At 39.5% G+C, this 18,291-nt stretch overlaps 1 non-coding gene across 1 annotated transcript; it reads left to right on the top strand.

Annotated features, from left to right (window-relative positions):
- The first annotated feature begins 448 nt into the window (after window positions 1-448).
- LOC138810922 (U6 spliceosomal RNA) lies at window positions 449-555 on the top strand. Its single transcript, XR_011367269.1, has one exon. It is a non-coding gene; the product is annotated as a U6 spliceosomal RNA (small nuclear RNA).
- Window positions 556-18,291: the final 17,736 nt, after the last annotated feature.

The raw sequence follows: 18,291 nt of genomic DNA, 5'->3' as shown, positions 1-18,291 counted from the left end.
GCAGAGACCCTTCAGTGAGGAGGATTCAGGCATTCTTGAGTCTAGCAGTAACAGCATGAAACGTCGTAGATGCTTTTCAATGCACCTATTTGACAAACTCTGGGAACGTGTGTGCTCCTTCTCTTTGGTTCTGTGAGACAAACAGAACAATGTCCTTGACTCTCAGAAGGCCGGGCATGCTCCCTGAACTCTTCTCTTCCCAACTGTTGATTTGTTTGCTTGCTCCATTAGTGAATATGTTTTGATTAGTTGTACTAGTATAATTGTGTGCGTTTATTTTAAGTAACAAAAAGAAATATCAGAAGAGGGTGGTTTCTATAGAGCCAAACTGGGTGTTTTGGAAAACAAGATAAAAGTGAATTATTGGTCAAACAGGCATGCTAGTCAGTTTAGGTGATGGGTAGACAAGTGACATGGAGGGAAAGCGTTTTCCAGAAATCTGGAAGGAATGCTCACTTCAGCAGCACATACACTAAAATTGGAACGATACAGAGAAGATTAGCATGGCCCCTGCGCAAGGATGACACGCACATTCATGAAGCATTCCATATTTTTAGCTATGTACATATGGCCAGATAAGATGATGTTAAGCAAAATGAACCCCAAGATAGGGACACAAGTGTTTTTTTCTTTCTTGTTATTGATTCTAATGTATTTACAATGTACCATGTGATTTTTTTGTTTCTTTGTATGTTCCTCCTCCAAGGCATAATCCCTGTTTTCACTGTATTTGATGTCGGTGCCCTGCATCTTGTATATATACTTCTCTAGCTTGAGGAGGGGAAGGGAAAAAACAAAATGCTTAAATAGAGATACAGGTTGATCCCATTGTAACAATGAGATGTACAAGATACTATGCTGAAAAATGAACTTTACAATTTAGGCGGGGGCGGTGGGTGGTGTAGTGTAGTTGTGGAGGTGGGAGGGAAGGGATGGTAGGGGAAAAACTAAGGAGGAGGCAACAATGCTTGATAGGAAATGTACTCATTACCTTGCTCATCTAACTATAACCTCTCTGAACAGTATTTTTACAATAAAAAAAGTATTTTAAAAAAAGAAATCTAGAAGGATTCTGTACACGTTTGCTTTGTAGGTGTCCTCAGTCTTGAATCATTTCAAGAGAACAAAATTGGAGATGAGTGGCTGGGAAGGTGGCTCAGTGGTAGAGCTCTTGCCTTGCATGCATGAGGCCCTGGGTTTGATTCCTCAGCACCACATAAGCAAAAAGAAAAAAGCCAGAAGTGGTGCTGTGGCTCAAGTGGTAGAGTGCTAGCCTTGAGCTGAAGAGCTGAGGGACAGCACCCAGGCCCAAAGTTCAGGCTCCACGACCGGACCAAAAAAAAAAAATTGTAGATGAAGCATAATGCTCTTCACGAATGGGTTTCATGAGAAAGAGGACCCAGAAAGGCTAAAGACTCAGTGATAGAATACTTGCCTGTAAAGCAAAAAGCCCCGAGTTCAAAATCCCATTATCATTCACTGCTTTAAAAAAAAAAAAAAAAAAGAGGACATGGCTGGGTTCTAATGGCTCATGACTACACTCCTTGCTACTCAGGAGGTTGAGATTTGAGAATCTTGATTGGAAGCAATCCCAGGAAGGAAAGATTTGCTAGACTCTTATCTCCAATTCACTCATACACATAAAGGCCAGAAGTGAAGCTCTGCTTCAAATGAAAGAATACTAACTGTAAGCAAAAGAACTAAGGGACCATGCTCATGCCTGAGTTCAAGACCCAGAACCAGCAAAGAAAAATAGAAACAAACAAACAAATAAATAAGAGGACTCAAAGTCCCAAGTAGAAGACCCTTCTTTATTAGAACAAAGGTCTTCAAGCTACAGTAAAAGTCTGGTGAACAAATACATTTATGTAGGTCACAAGTTGAAATAGTTCTAAAATATATAGAAGACATTTTTTGATGTTTCTTTTTTTCCATATTATTATCCTTGCTTTTAACAACTTGTCTAGTCACAGTTATATTAGCTAAGTGAACTTCTACAAAGGCACCAAAACTTGCCCCCAGAGTCTAATAAATTTAAGTCTGGTGTGGACTAAACAAAGTAAACTAACAACAAACAGCCACAACAGCAACAACAAAATGCCACTTCTTTTTCTTTTTTTTTTTAACCATTGTCTCTCTTTTCCTTTGTTTATTTTTTGGATGGAAGATGGAAAAGGTGAGATAGTACTTACTGAATACTGACCTTGCTGAGCATTCAAGTTACATATAATATACATCAAACTTACAGTAAAGGGTTGTTTTTGTTTCCCCCTAACTACAAACTATATAAGTCAGAAATCTAAATCAATAGTAGAATTTTGCGCTTGGCATACACAAGACCTTGGGTTCAGTCTCTAGTACCATGAAAAAGATAATGCTGTTCATATGTTTACCTTTTTGAGAGAGAGAGAGAGAAAGGAAGGAAGGAAGGAAGGAGGGAGGGAGGGAGGCAGGGAGGGAGGGAGGGAGGGAGGGAGGAAGGAAGGAAGGAAGGAAGGAAGGAAGGAAGGAAGGAAGGAAGGAAGGAAGGAAGGAGGGAGGGAGGGAGGGAGGCAGGGAGGGAGGGAGGGAGGAAGGAAGGAAAGAGGGAAGGAAGGAAGGAAGGAAGGAAGGAAGGAAGGAAGGAAGGAAGGAAGGAAGGAAGGAAGGAAGGAATGCAGGCAGCCAAATGAAGTTTCTGTGATTACCCCAAACACCTTCCCAGTCAACCTCACCAAAGGTAGCCACTAAGATCAATTTGGTAAGTCTCACTCATTAATCTGAACAGTTTATGACCAAGAGAATTTGACTGCTTATGGTTCTGGAGACTAGGAAGTCCAAGATGAAAGTAATGAATGTAGTGTCTGGTGAGGACCTGTTCATTGGCTGCTGACTGGGTCCCCACATGGCAGAAGTATAAAATTGAAGGCTCAAAGCCATCTAGTTAGAAATAGCCATAGCAAATAGGTCTGGAGCAGTGGTTCAGGCAGTAGGGCACCTGCCTAGCAGGGCTGAAACCCATGCTACCAAATAAATAAATACATACATAAATAAAATCACGATTCAACCTTGAATTTTATGAAAATTGGTTTCAATATTGAATAATAGGATGTTGTGTTTTTATATTTATGTTGTGTTTTTATATTTATAAGATAAAGAATTCTATACTTAGATTTCCTGATATTGAAGCATATTTACCTTACCAGACTAAATCTTATTTGGTAAGCATGTACCCTACTACATTTTGTTACTATGATAATACACTACTACATTTTTTAATGTAGTATTTTATTTTAAAATTTAGAAACTAGACAAATAGGCAAAAGGGTGCTTGTAGGGTACATGTTTTCTCTCATTTGTGAGTCTTAGGCCCAAAATACAATTTCCTATGTAAACACACAAAGCTATCCATCTAGACACAATGTAGTTGACTAAAATGTAGTATACGTAGGAGCAGAAGTCCATGCAGTAAATCTTTCAAGTAATTAGCAGTTTCATACAATATCAGGAAGCATTGGGGAGTAGTAAGAGGGTTGAATAAAGGAAAAAGGGAACGGAGGACAAATACAGCCAAAGTACTCAATGTCCATGCATGACAAAGGATATGGGAAAATGTGAAATGCATCTGGGGTGAGGGAACAGACAAGTTAAGGGGAGATTGATGGAAGGGGTGACTCTGATCAAGAAGCATGGAACTTAGTTGAACATATGAAATTGTAACCCCTTCATGCAACCTGTTGAAGTTCAGAAAAAACATTAAAAATGTAAAATTGTAAAAAGTTAAAAAAATAGGAATTGTTAGCAATATTAATTTCATATTTATTAAATTTTGCCAGTAATTTTGATCTAATTTTATATGTCCCATAAGGCAAGTTTTAATATTCTGGAAAACTAGAAATAACCGCAATAAAAAGGAGCTAATCTTTGAAAATTTGTGAAATTATTTCCTTCATGCCCTATTATTAGATGTAGGCAAGACATATACTATATGTACAAGTGGTTCACGCCTGTAATCCTAGCTATTTCAGGAGGCTGAGATCTAAGGATTGCAGTTCAAAGCCAGCCCAGGCAGGAAAGTCTGTGAGACTCTTATCTTAAAGAAACTACTTTAAAAAAGCTAGAAGTGGTGCTGTGGTTCAAGGGACAGAGTGCTGGCCTTGAGCACAAAGAGTCTTGGGGAAAGCATGTAGGCCCTGAGTTTAAGCCCCAGGACTGGCAAAGCAAAACAAAACAAAACAACAACAACAACAAAAATGTACTGTTTGATTTTAAGTTGTTGTTTATTGTTCATTGCTTATTACTACTTAAAATGCAGACCCAATTTTTATCATTTCAATAAATAATACTCTTTTCCAATTTTTGTCTAGGTCTTCAAACATATTAGCAAACATTTTATTTTTAAATTAAATTAATTAAAACACTTGATTTTTTAAAAATTCCAGTCCCCATAATGAGATGACTCTTTTCCGTGCTTAATATTATTTACTATGATTTTCCCCACCCCCTTTTTTTTTTCTTTTTCTTTTTTGGTGCCAATCCTGGGGCTTGAACACAGGGCCTTTACACTATTCTTGAGTTTCTTTTGCTCAAGGCTAGCACTCTGCCACTTGAGCCACAGTGTCACTTCTGCCTTTTTCTGAGTACCTGATTGTAGATAAACGTTTCCTGTCCAGTCTAGTTTTGAACTAGGATCCTCAGACCTCAGCCTTCGGATCTAGAATTATAGGTGTGAGCCCCAGAGCCTGGCTTCCTCATTTTTTTCTGTGCTAACAATTACCAGAACAAACCAAGGAAATTTCAAGTCATCTAACAACAGGCAGGGAAAAAAGGAGATATCCTATTACATTGGGTATCAAGGGATGGTCTCTCCTGAATCCAGAGAAGGTCTTGTCACTGGAGGAAAAAACAACTCAAATGCCTGAGTGCCAAGGTCCAGCTAGCCTGCTGAGCAGGCAGGTACATGAGGAAATGTGGAGAACAGAGATCTTCATGATTGCCAAGGTTGGGAGCATTGGTGGAAAGGGCAAGCCCAAACACAGTGATATTAATTCAGGAATCCTGCTCTAATGCTTACAACCCGGCCTTAGTAAGAGCTTGTGAAAATGAGATTAGCGATTGAAGGAAAGGGATATGTTGGTTAGAACCCTGGCTTGATGGCCCAAAAGTTCAGCAGACATCACTGAGCGGGAAACCCAGAAGAAAGAGAATCCATACACATCATCATTGCTTGAAACTGCCATCATGAAGAGGGATGTAGAATACCCTGAGTCCAGTATCCAATGAAGACTGGACTGACCATGTATATTAAAAAAAAGCCGATTCTCTGTGGCTCCAGTTGAGAAATAAAGTATAAGAATATGAAGAGGAAAACTCATTCTTCACAGCTATCTAGTTATCTCACAGTAATAAAGATATCCAGAAACCTCAGCAAGCTAACACACAAAAAGTCCTGATTCTCAACCATATAGGTGTAAGGGTAAGGTGAGGACGCAGCTCACCACGTCTGCTCCACCTGGGGAAGCAAGGATCTGTTTCTGTCCATCCTTCCCTGAAGTGAGCTTGGCCTGTGGCTTCTGAGAGTCAGAAAAACCCTAATGACTCATTGGTGAGAACTGGTTCCACGGTGGTCTAATCTAAGGGCAAGGGAGCCTGGGAAATGTAATCATCCTACCTGCTCAGGAAGAGAAAGATTATGTGAGATTTAGTGAGAATGCAGCATTATCTTTGACACTGAGCGCTACAAATTAGATTGTATAATATGAAAAGCCTCTTCAGAGCAGGTTTTCTAATTATTGCCTGCATTAAGATAATAATTAGGCTGGGTGTCAATGGCTCATTTTTGTAATCTCAGATGCTCAGGAGGCTAAGACCTGGAGGATGGTGGTTCAAAGCCAGTATGGGTGGAAAAGTCTACAAGATGCCTTCTCCAATTAACTAGCTACAAGTCAGGCTGGAGGCATGTCCCAGATAGTAGTATGGCCACTATGAACAAGAAAGTTCAGCAAGCCCAGAACCTGTGGCTCACACTTGTAATCCTAGCTACTCAGGAGGCTGAGGTCTGATGATTGTGGTTTAAACCTAGCGTAAGCAAGGAAGTCTGTGAGACTCTTATCTCCAAATAACCACCAAACACCAGAAGTGGAGCTGTGGTTTAAGTGATAGAGCAGTAACTTTGAGCAAAAAAGCTAAGGGAGAGTATGAAGCCCTGAGTTCAAGACTCAGTACCGGTGTGTGTGGGGGTGTGTGGGTGTGCACACACGTGCACACAGACACAGACACACACACACATACACACACACACACACACTATGGCATAGCAAGAGTATGAGGCCCCACGTTCAAGCCCTAGTATTGACAATAATAATAATAATAATAAATGTATCACCAGTGAAAGTTTTATTCTACCTACTTCTCAAAAAAAATGAAAGAAAGAAAGAAAATTAGACCATCTGGTAACTTCCATCCCATAATCTCCTGGGCTCAGATTCTATGGGAGCAATTAAAGGAGAGAATGCCTTCCCCCACATGCCCTTGTTTTTATCCATCATTTGGACGAGACGTTAGTCCCTTTAGAGACAACAAAGATCAAAACCCATGTAGAACATTCTTCCTCCTAGGCACATTCAAGGGTCAGAAGAAATGGTTAGCTGCGTGAAGTCATCAGCCAGGTGACAGTGTCAGAAACAGAATGAGAGGTACGATGTAGTGGCTGCTCTTGCCTCTCTAGTGTGTCCAGGAGGTCAGGAGACCTCCAGGCAGACAATGGGTCCCTGCAAGGATGCTTTGGTTTGAGGCTAGAGGTGGTGAGAGCAGGTCAAGCAATTTGACTAAATCTCTTAACCTAGAATTCCCCTTTAAGCCAAATCAACAAAACAGATGTGGTTCGCCCATTAGCCTTTATTTGTTGTAATTACCCACTAATGTGCCTTTTAGGGATTTCCAGGCACATTTGCCTCCAATCTCCCAACAAGACCAACAAGTCAGCCCAGTTGTTGTGCTCTGCTCATACTGAGATTTCAGTTCCCAACCTGTGTGTGACTTGAAAGACAAGCGAATTCAAATTCAACTGGGGAGAAACCCTCAAGTGAGCTGATACCCTATGGATTTGGAGAAACCTATCCATCCTGATTTCTAAAATTCAATCTGCTTTAAGCCCCAGACGTTCAGGAAGCAGTTTCATGCTATGGAAAGAAAGAAGCAGGTGCTTGAGAGGCACAGACATTGTTTGAACGCCAGAGCTTGTGACTTTGAAAGAACTTTCAAATAAATTCCCTAAGCCTCTCCCAGCTTCTGTTTTCTTATCTCTACAATGGGCTGACGTGGAACCATAGAGCCAAAGGCCATTTTGAGGATTTCGAAAACAGTATGAAGTACCTGGCATATAATAGACACTCAAAAATATTAGATCCCACACCCCTCCATTATTGGATCAACATTCAGCTAATTATATACTGGGCCCAAATGGGTGATTGTTCTAACATTCTGCTACCATCCAGTAAATGGAGTCTATAAAATCAACCAAAAAAGCTATTTTGTTGTTGTTGTTATTTTACTTTTGTTGCTGAAATTCTCTCTAAAATATTAAGTGGAAACACATTTAAGCAACTTTGTAGCTTAGATAATATTGTGGCTAGACTAAAAGTCACCAGACTTGATACTTTCCCCTAGAATTTTTTTTTTTGGCCAAGCTACAGATAGTTCCTTTTCACAAGAAGTACAATATACTGTGTTATGTGAGCCTTGCTACTGTGGTCACAATGGAAGAGATTTATAAGTTGGTGATCTTGGAGGCTAGCTTTCTATTAGACAGATTGGCCCAGGACTGTGCCAAATACACATACTTCATACTAAGTGGCACAATGTATTCATTACTTGACTCATGTAATTATAATCCCCCTGAACATCACCCTTATAATAATAATAAGCTAAGTTAATATAAATAAATAAATAAATAAAAATAAGAGAAAAACTTACCCAAGCGGTTTCTCACTTTAGGAACTATAAAAGCAAAAAGCTGTGGATCTCATACCAAGAGTATTAGAGGATCAAGTTAGCAAGGGTCTGGGCAGACTCACTGTCCTGGAGACTAGTGAGGGTACTTGAGGTCTAATGCCCAGAAATTCTGAACAACTATAGAGATGGCTTTCTTCAGTCTCCCTATTCTAACCTTACCTTTTCTCACTTAAGTAACCTAGCTGTGTGTCATCTTTGCATATTAAGAGTGCTCAGCACAAACAAAAATTATATATGGACCTACACTTATATTTATAATATATCCCTGTATAAGAAATGGCCTAACTTAGCTGACATCAGTAGCTCATTACTGTAGTTCCTAGTTGCTCAGAAAGCTAAGTTCCAAAGAATCATTGTTCAAGGCAAGCCTGGGTATAAAAATCCATGAGATTCCATCTCAAAATAATAAGCAAAATGCTGGGCTAGAAGTATGTCTCAAGTGATAGAGTACTAGGAAAGCTACTGCAAAGCCCTAAGTTCAAACCCCAAATACCAGCCAAAAGAAAATAATATCATTTGATAACTTAAAATAATGTTTACACATGTTCAGAAAAGATATACATCAAAGTATAGATCTCTTTTTTCCTTCTCTTAGTACTGGTTTTGAACTCAGGGCCTCATATTCTTACTTAGCTTTTTTTGTTTGTTTGCTCACAGCTCTACCATTTGAACCATACCTCCATTCTGGCATTTTTCTTACCAGGACTCATGTGGTCTTTTCTTCCTGGCTGGTTTTGAACCATGATTTTCTATATGTAAGCTTTCTGAGTAGCTAATATTACAAATGTGAGTCATTGGCACTTGGCAAGGTATAGATCTCTACGAGAATATTATTATTTATTTTTACTTCATTTTTTTACTTGACTTTGTTTTCTGAATTTTTTTTTGCCAGTACCTAGGGCTTGAACTCGGGGCTTGGGCACTGTCCTTGAGTTTCTTTTGCTCAAGGCTAGTGCTCTACCACTTGAGCCACAGTGCCACTTCTGGCTTCTTTTGTTTATGTGGTACTAAAGAACCAAACCCAGGGCTTCATGCCTACTAGGCAAGCACTCTACCACTGAGCCACCTTCTCAGCCCCTGTTTCTGATTTTTTTTTAAACAAACAAAAGAGATGGTTCTTATTAGAACAATAATCAAAATTAGAAGCACTATCTAGGGACAAGAAAGCTTAAATCTACTTTACTTTTAAACATAACTAAACAGTGTAAAATGCATTGGACAATTGTAAAATAACTCTGAAGGGAAGAATAAAGACAGTAAAATGGCTGGCGTGCTCAGTCAGCCCTTGAGGAATCAAGGGACAGTAAGTCTCCCATAGATTCCCTCTATGGCCTTCACATCACAGACTGGAGGTCAAGAAGACTTACAGCCTAGACCTACCCGTACACATGGACTACTAAAATGACTTGCTGTCTCCAAACCAAAATGTTGGAAAAGAAGCAGCCTGGCAGAGGCCTAATAAAGAGATCCACTCAATTCATACACAAGGCAGAGGAGGTCCAATCACCTGCAAGTAGCAATCGAACATCCAGTGCATCCAAAACCATCCAGATGGAACAAGAGCCCAGAGGAGCCAGGATGATAGAGTCAACCACAATAGTCAAAATTAAATGTCAATATCTTAACCTAAACATGGTAACTGCCATTAAAAGTTGAAATAAGATAAAAATTCTCCAAGTATAATATCCAAGATATCCACACACAAGAGAAAATCCATCATCATATAAAGAACCATGGAAAAGACTATCAGGAATGAGGAACCAGATACCCAGATTTGGTATGGATTGGGTAAGGATTTTATAGCCACCATCACTAAAATGCTCTTGTAAATGAATTACAAATTCTCGAGGAGCAAATTTATAAAAAAGAAGAAGAAGGAGGAGGAGGAGGGGTGTAAGAGGAGGAAGAAGAAGGAGGAGGAGGAAGAGAAGAAGATGTTCATACAAACCATACAAGCCTTAAAAAATTGGAAATTATAGAACTGAAAGATACAATTATTAATTTTTAAATGAACTCAGAAGTAGAGATACTCTTAATCTCCAATAAAGTACTCAAAAAAAGCTGGAAGTGGTGCTGTGGCTCAAGTGGTAGAGCACTAGTTTTGAGCAAAAGAAGCTCAGGGACAGCACCCATGCCTGAGTTCAAGCCTCAGGACTGGCAAAAAAAAAAAATCTCCGGCTAGATGCTGGTAGCTATAATCCTAGCTACTCAGGAGGCTGAGATCTGAAGATCCAAGGATCATGGTTCAAAGCTAGCCTGGGCTAGAAAGTTTGTAAGACCCTTATTTCCAATAAACTACCTCCCAAAAAGCCAGAAAGCCAGAAGTGGAGCTGTGGCTCAAGTGCTAGAGCATTAGCCTTGAACAAAAAAAGCTCAGGCCCAGCTTCAAGCCCCAGGACCACCACCACCACAATCATCATCATCATCAACATCATCATTATCATCATCATCATCGTCATCATCTAAAAGCAAAATGCAAAACACAAAAGTTCTTAACAACTGGAGAGAAATGACTTATTACCTACAGTGAAAACCCAATTTAAATGAAACTAGACCCCACCAAAAAAAGTCCATAAGACTCACATCTCCAATTAACCACCAAAAAATGAGAAAAGAAGCTCAAATGGTAAAGCACCAGGCTTGAGCAACAAAACTAAGGGACAGCACTCAGTCACTTAGTTCAAGTCTTAATCCTGGCACAATCAGTCAGTCAATCATTGCAAGTTTCCTTCCTTCCTTCCTTCCTTCCTTCCTTCCTTCCTTCCTTCCTTCCTTCCTTCCTTTCTTTCTTTCTTTCTTTCTTTCTTCCTTTCTTTCTTTCTTTCTTTCTGTCAATCATGGGGCTTGGACTCTAGGCCTGGGCACTGTCCCTCTGCTCTTCAGCTCAAGGCTAGCACTCTAAGATTTGAGCCACAGTGCCACTTGTGGTTTTCTGGTGGTTTATTGGAGATAAGAGTTTCACAGCTTTTCCTGCCCAGGCTGGCTTTGAGCGGCCATCCCCAGATCTCAGCCTCCCAAGTAGCTAGGATTACAGGCGTGAGCCACTGGTGATGGGCCAAGTTTTCTCTTGTGCAGCCAGAGGAAGTTTACAAAGAAACATGTTGTCAGTACCAAGTGCTTTACCTGACAAAACCATTTTTCCCAAATGTGAGAGAAATGAAAGCATTGTCACGAAGGTAAATGGATATAACTTGCTACTGAGCAGGCCTGCAAAAAGCCTTTCACAAATGGATGCCAGCACAGAGCTGGAACTTGCAAAAGGGAAAAGAACATCAGAATGCTAAAACAGTGCATTGCTCTTCACCTCTTAAATCCCTGCTTTTGGTTAAAATGAAAATCAAAGCCCAACCTTATGTGGTAATCAACGTATGGGAAGCAAGTGCGGATCATTATTTTCTAACTTGGGAAAATGGATGGAGATGGAAGATCTTTTTTTTGGTGGGGGGGGGGGGTTCCGGTCGTGGGGTCTGAACTCTGGGCCTGGGCGCTGTCCCTCAGCTCTTCAGCTCAAGGCTAGCGCTCTACCACTTGAGCCACAGCGCCACTTGCGGCTTTTTTCTTTTTGCTTATATGGTGCTGAGGAATCGAACCCAGAGGCCTCAGGCATGCAAGGCAAGCGCTCTACCACTGAGCCACCTGCCCAGCCCAAGATGGAAGCTCTTTGTGCTCAGCCAATACCAGAAGGCTATGATGTCATACGTGTATGTTGTAAACCCACTCTCTCTAGCAAAACTGATACAGAGAGGAAACACAAACCACCCAAACCAAGAATTAAACAGTCAACAGCCAGTAAATAAATAAATACATAAACCAGAAGATACTGCAACCAGTGGAAAAATAATAATGGTAATAATAAGATAAAGAAACACTATGAGTAAATTTGTGCTCATAAATTCAGAGAAGTAGAGAAGTTCCTCAAAAAACATGAACTATCAAAATCCAGCCCAGAAGGAGTAAAACTCTTGTGTAGTTCCTTAACACTAACAGGAATTGAATCTATCATTTAAAAGTCCCTAGAAAGTACTTCCACTGGAGATATCGCCAAATATTTAAGAAATAATTCATGCCAGTTTTCATAATCTTTTCCCAAAAAATTCAAAAGGCCTCATTTTACCCTCACTTTGCTCCTTTTTCACCTCTACTCATTTTTGTGAGGTGACTATTACTCAGATACTAAAACCAGATAAACACTGGAAAAACAGTTAAAACGACAGACCAGTACTGCTTGTAAAATCTAAACACAAAAATTCTCCAAAAAATTTGCACATCAAATCTAGAAACAGATAAAGATAATAATATGGGAAAACCATATGGGATTTCCTTCAAGCATGCAAAGTTAATTTGACATCTGCAAATTCACAGTACACCAAGCTAAATAAGAAAAATCAGTACATCATATTAGTTGTTGCACAGAGAAGTTTGACAAATTCAACAACCAGTAATGATTTTTTTTGTCTTAGCAAACTAATTTTCCAATGTATAATGTTACCAGCAGGGGTTTTGTAGACACTTAACAGAAAGATACTAAAAGCTTTTTAAGATCAGGGACGAGGCAAAGATGTCAACTCTCACACTAGAGATTTGCTATAGTATTAGATGTTTTAGCCAGTATAGTAACACAAGAAAAAAAATTAAAGAGCATAAAGGTTGGTGTGGAAGAAATAAAACTATCTGCATATGAAAAGATTGTGCACATGCAATCTGCAAAAAGACTTCTGGAACAAGTTAATCAGGTCATTAAAACTACCATACCATATCAACACACAAAACTCAAGTCCATTTCTGTGTACTAGCAAGAAAATGCAATCTGAAATTAAAAATCAAAAGTCATCACTGGCAGCAATGCCAAAGAAAATGAAATACTTAAATCTGAGTCTAACAAAACATTGTGACAAACCTGTATTTTGAAAATTACAAAGTATTGATTTGTAAATATGTTGAGACATACTGTATTTATGGGGTTGAAGACCCAATGGAATAAAGGTTTTCTTTATCCCAAACCGATCTACACGTAAATAGAGGAGTGCTCACAAATTATCAGCTTATTCTGAAATTGGTGTGGAAAGAAAAGTAACCTACTCAAAAGTATTTTGGAAAGAAAGAATAACAGCAGAGAACTGGCACTTCCAGATATTGACTTACCATACAACTACAGGAATTAAGACAGCGGGGCGCTGCCGAGGAGGACCAGGGAGATTCCCACAGATCAATGGGACTCAGAAACAGACCCTCATGAATGTATTCATTTCATTTTTCTCCAAGGAGCAAAACAAAATAACTCAACAGAGGAAACAGGGATTTTCTAAAATATGGTATTAGAAAAATACCATCCATGGGGGGGAAAAGAAGGATGCATAACCCAAATCTTATTTCTTATTTAAAAAATTCAAACTGCATCATGAATTCACATGTGAAACATAAACATGTAAAGCTTTAGGAGAAAAGATCATCTTTAGAGCTTGAGGACCAGGCAAGAAGTTCTTAGACTTGACACCAAATGGATGATCCATAAAAGGAAAATCTGTCAATGAGTTTTTGTCAAAATCTTAAATTTTTTACCTCGTAAGAGGCTCTGTTACAAAGATGAAAAGATAAATACAGACTTAGAAAATGCATGCGTGTAGTATATCAATGAGAGGACTCATATCTATAGTATAAACAGTTGCGAAAACTCCGTATTTGCAAATATCCAGTCAGAAAGTTACATAATAATAGTCACACAAAGATTTTTCACTGAGGAAGATTTATAAAGAGCAAAGGTAAAAAGACATCCTTCTTATATCATTCCTTCTTATATCATTGTCCAGGAGGGAATACAAATTGAGACTCATGCCTGGGTACCAGTGGCTCACGCCTGTACTCTTGCTACTCAGGAGGCTGAGATCTGAGGATGGAAGTTCGAAGCCAACCCAGGCAGAAAGGTCTGTGAAACTCTTATCTTCAATTAACCAACAAAAAGCCAGAAGTGGAGCTGTGGCTATGGTTGTCAAGTACCAGCCTTGAATAAAAACCTAAGCCAGAGAGCAAGGAGGCCCTGAATTCAAGCTCCAATATGAGAACAGGCAAAAAAAAAAATCATGATATATAACTAACACATATTTTACAATGGATAAAAGAAAAAAGAAAAACAGATCACGAAATATTGATCAGGATGTGGAGATGCTGGATTATTCAATAATGCTGGTATAACTGTAAATAGCCTAACCACTCTGGAAAATGGCTTATAGTTTCTCTCAAAAACATAATAAACTTACCATACAAGCCATCGGTTTCACTGTTGGGCATTGATCTACGGAAACAAGAACTTATTTTCATGTAGAAACTTATATAAGAAGCACAGCTTTATTCCTAAGGGTTCAAAACTGGTTACATACAAGTATCTTTCTGTGAATGAACAGTTGAACAAATTGTGAATGTGGGGAATGCTACTTAGTAACACAAAGGAAAGGAGTGTTGATAGATGCAACAAGTTGAATGAATTCTAAGAAAAATCCATCCTCAAAAGAATAAATATTGCTTGATCCCATCCCTGTATTAGAGAAATAAAATAATTATGGACATGGCAAGCCAATTAATGGTTCTAAGGATCAGGAATGGAATGGGTGTGTTGAGAAAGGAGAAACAGAGAAACAGCCTGGAGGGCCTTGTGGTAATGTCACAGTTATGGGCCTTGGTTGTGTGTAGGTCACACAAAGGCAAGTATGTGATAAGTTACCTAGTCACACACACACATATACAACATACACCTGTGTAAATACAGGTATAACCACTGAAATCAGAATAAACTTCCAGTTATACCAGTGTCAGTGTCCTAATTTCCATATTGTGCTGGTTATGCAAAATGTCTTGGGGAAAGAGTGGATGGAGGAGCACCAGAAATCTGTGTACATTTCTTTGCAACTTCCTGTGACTCACTTCCTGTGAGTCTTTTATTGCAAAACAAAAACATTAAAAATAGTAGTGCTGTTTAAAATAGTTGTTCTTGAAAAAAAATAAAATGTTTCCTTGGGGGCTGATTTTTTTATTATTATTTTTCTCCAGAATTCTTCAGAAAGAACAGGCTGTGTCTAGGACAAAAACAAAATAATCACACTGTGTAAAGGAAGACATCTTGATATTATTTGGTTACTAATCATCTCACCACATCTATCATCCAATGGCAAATGGTTTATCTGGGCAATAATTATTTTTATAGCAATTTTTTATTGTGATTAAGTGATTACATAAATTTCACAAATTTCACAGTATTGTGGGATAGTGATACTTAAAGTCACACATTTTAACCTTCATGGGACAAACTGTCTTTATCGTGGTCTATAAAGTTTATGAGGCCTAAGAGCTTTGACAATGCAGTTATTTCTTCCACATCGTATGATATGTACCTTTCTTTCCTTTTGCTTAGTGTCAGCTGTTCTCTCTTTCCCGCTCATTCCCTCCCTCCCATCACTGCCATTGAGTTGCTTAGTTCTTTTGGATCAATGACCAGTGCAGCTGCTGGGTCCCTCTGTTGTATGTTTTTCCGTTTCTCTCTGTTTCTGGTGTGTGTGTGTGCGTGCGCGCACATGCACACGAGTGCTAATACTGGTGCTTTTACTCAGGGCCTTGGGTTCTCATTTGGCTCTTTTGCTTAAGGCTGGTGCTCTGCTACTTGAGCCATAGCTCCACTTCTGGCTCTTTGATGGTAAATTGGAAATAAGAACCTCACAGACTTTTCTATCCAGGCTGGCTTCAAACCTAATCCTCACATCTCAGCCTCCTGAGGAGTTATGATTATAAGCGTAAACCACTAATGCTGAGATTTGAACAATAGTATTTTTTAAGACACAAACATGAAAGTTTACAGAGTATAATTCTTGGCTCACCCTCTCCAGCTGCATTTTTAAGGCAGAACAAATTGCTGAGAGTGGTTCAATTTGCACTTAAGATAGGTGGTCTGGTATTATTCAAGTAAGCAAAGGAAAGGAGAAGACCTCTACTCAAGAGTCTGAAATGGACTGCTCAGAACAAGAACCACCAAGCCTGGTGGTAAACAGCTATAATCCCAGCCCTTGAGAGAATGAGACAGGAGGATCACAAGTTCAAGGCTCTATTGGGCTACAGAGCAAGTTGCAGTCTTTACAAAGAAACAAAAAGAAATGAAAAGAACAATCATCAGCCAGGCTCTTGGATCTGGTCTTAATGTAAACAAACATCACACCTAATTCTCCTGGGGAGGGGGCCCAGGAGACAGAATAAGTAGGAGGAGGAAGAAGCTGAAAAGAAAATCTCTAGGAGTCATATTCAAAAGTAGGAATAACTCACAAATCAGGAAAAAGCCAATATGTTAGGTAGCAATCACGAGGTGGGTGTGTTATCCACCCAGGTACAAGCCATTTCAACTGCTACTATCTTATTTTTCTTCCACTCAGAGACAGAAATAAACATAAACCATGCTAGAATCTTGGGTCCTGTTACCATTTAATTGTTTGCATAGAATTAAATAGTTTGGGGAACAGGAGATCCCAGAACCTTGTCCCTTTGTACTGACTGTCTTAAATAAATTAGCCTCTTGCTCAACTTGCTTTTTCCACAAAGACAGGCTCCGTCCTGTCTCTGAATTATTTTTCCCCCAGCAAAGGCTTATTTCTGCATCTTCAAATTCATTTTCAGGATTCTATTTAGCTGAGACAAGGATAAAACCATTTGATGACGACAATGTTGAATCTAAGTAGATGAAATTATTTATGTAGATCATTAGGAATACATGAGTGTCCCTTTCGCTTCCCGTCTAGAGAAAGCTTATCATTGAAATTTGCTTTGAGACTCCTCAAACTGAAGCAACACCCAGTTCAAATCAGATATACTTTTGTGTATCAACAATGGGAATACTTGTTAAGAACTTAAATAAGAATTCCTCACTTGGTATTTTTGAATATGGGGTTATTCTGGGAAAGGTCCAGGAAAAAAAAAAAAAAAAGCAACTCTGCCAAAGGTTCAGCAAACAGTTGCATAACCCTCTTTTTATCTAGGGTGTTGACCTAGCCATTCATTCTGTGTTTGCCCTGGTGAGTTCAGCAAGGCTGGTTGCCAGGGCAACTATAATCCAGGCACCAAGCTGGCTCCATTGGTGGTCACTTACAATGCTTTGTCCTGTCTGGTGTCCTGTAACTGAATGAGCAGAGGCCCAGAGAACAAGTACCTTCAGTCAACATGACCTAATGAGAGTGGCAGCCTCCAGCTGCCTGGGAGGCACCGGAAGAGCCCTCCTAGGAGACACTGGCTCTTAGTGACAGAGATGCCAAAGAAGGCTCTCAAACTTTCCCTGGTTGATGCATTTAATGACAGAAAATGACCCTAGTCACCTCCAGGGCCGAGGAATTTTCTTTAGATTTAACCACTAGGTACTTTGATGGATTTGGGACATTTTGTAATAGTTTCCCATGGAAGTCTCTGGAAGCTGGAGGGGTGGAGGTAGGAGAGGTGAGCCTCCTTCTCTTCCCCACGCCCCCCCCACTCCCGCCCCACACCCCACACCCCACTCCAGCTGGGTCCGGATGTGGCTGTGCTAAGCAAAGGCTAGCACTTAACCTTCATGCAGGACTAGCAAACCACCTTTCCTGGGGGGAGGGGGGAGGCTTGAACACTATCACCCCCCACCTGCCCACCCCCTTCCTCTGCAAATAATGCTTGTCCCTTTTATCCCCACTTAATAATCTGGGGACCCCATATCTCAAAGCTTAGCAGCAATTGCAAGTCTACCTAAATTCTTTCTGTGGTGGCTTTCAATCACTGTTCTTGAGTATGTTGGACTGTGTTTAGATACTTTGTTGTTCCTTATCATTAACGTGTGAATCCAGACCAACCACAGGACAGTTGTATATGGGGTGTCTAGACAAAACACTTAACATTTCCATAACCACTTAATTGACATTTAATTTGTCCATTTCTTTAAAATATTTTTTCCCAAATTATATTAAGTGAAGTGAGCCAGGCCCAAAGAAACATAGGTCCTATGGTTTCCCTTATTTGCAATAACTAGTATATGTCTGAGACAAGCAAAAAGTTCAACAGCTATGTACATATGACCAGATAAGATGATGTTAAGTGAAATGAGCCCCAAGATAGGGACACAAGTGGATTTTTCTTTCTTGCTATTATTCCTAATGTATTTATAAAGAACCATGTGATTTTTTTGTTTCTTTGTATGTTCCTCCCCCATGGTATAACCCCTGTTTTCCCTGTATTTGATGTCAGTGCCCTGCATCTTGTATATATACTTCTCTAGCTTGGGGAGAAGAGAAAAAACAAAATGCTTAAATA

This window comes from Dipodomys merriami, unplaced genomic scaffold (genome assembly GCF_024711535.1).
Source record: "Dipodomys merriami isolate MVZ:Mamm:240054 unplaced genomic scaffold, mDipMer1.0.p SCAF_51, whole genome shotgun sequence".
NCBI lineage: Eukaryota > Metazoa > Chordata > Mammalia > Rodentia > Heteromyidae > Dipodomys > Dipodomys merriami.
Note: the sequence above shows the minus strand (reverse complement) of the source record. Positions and strands in the feature narration are given on the sequence as shown.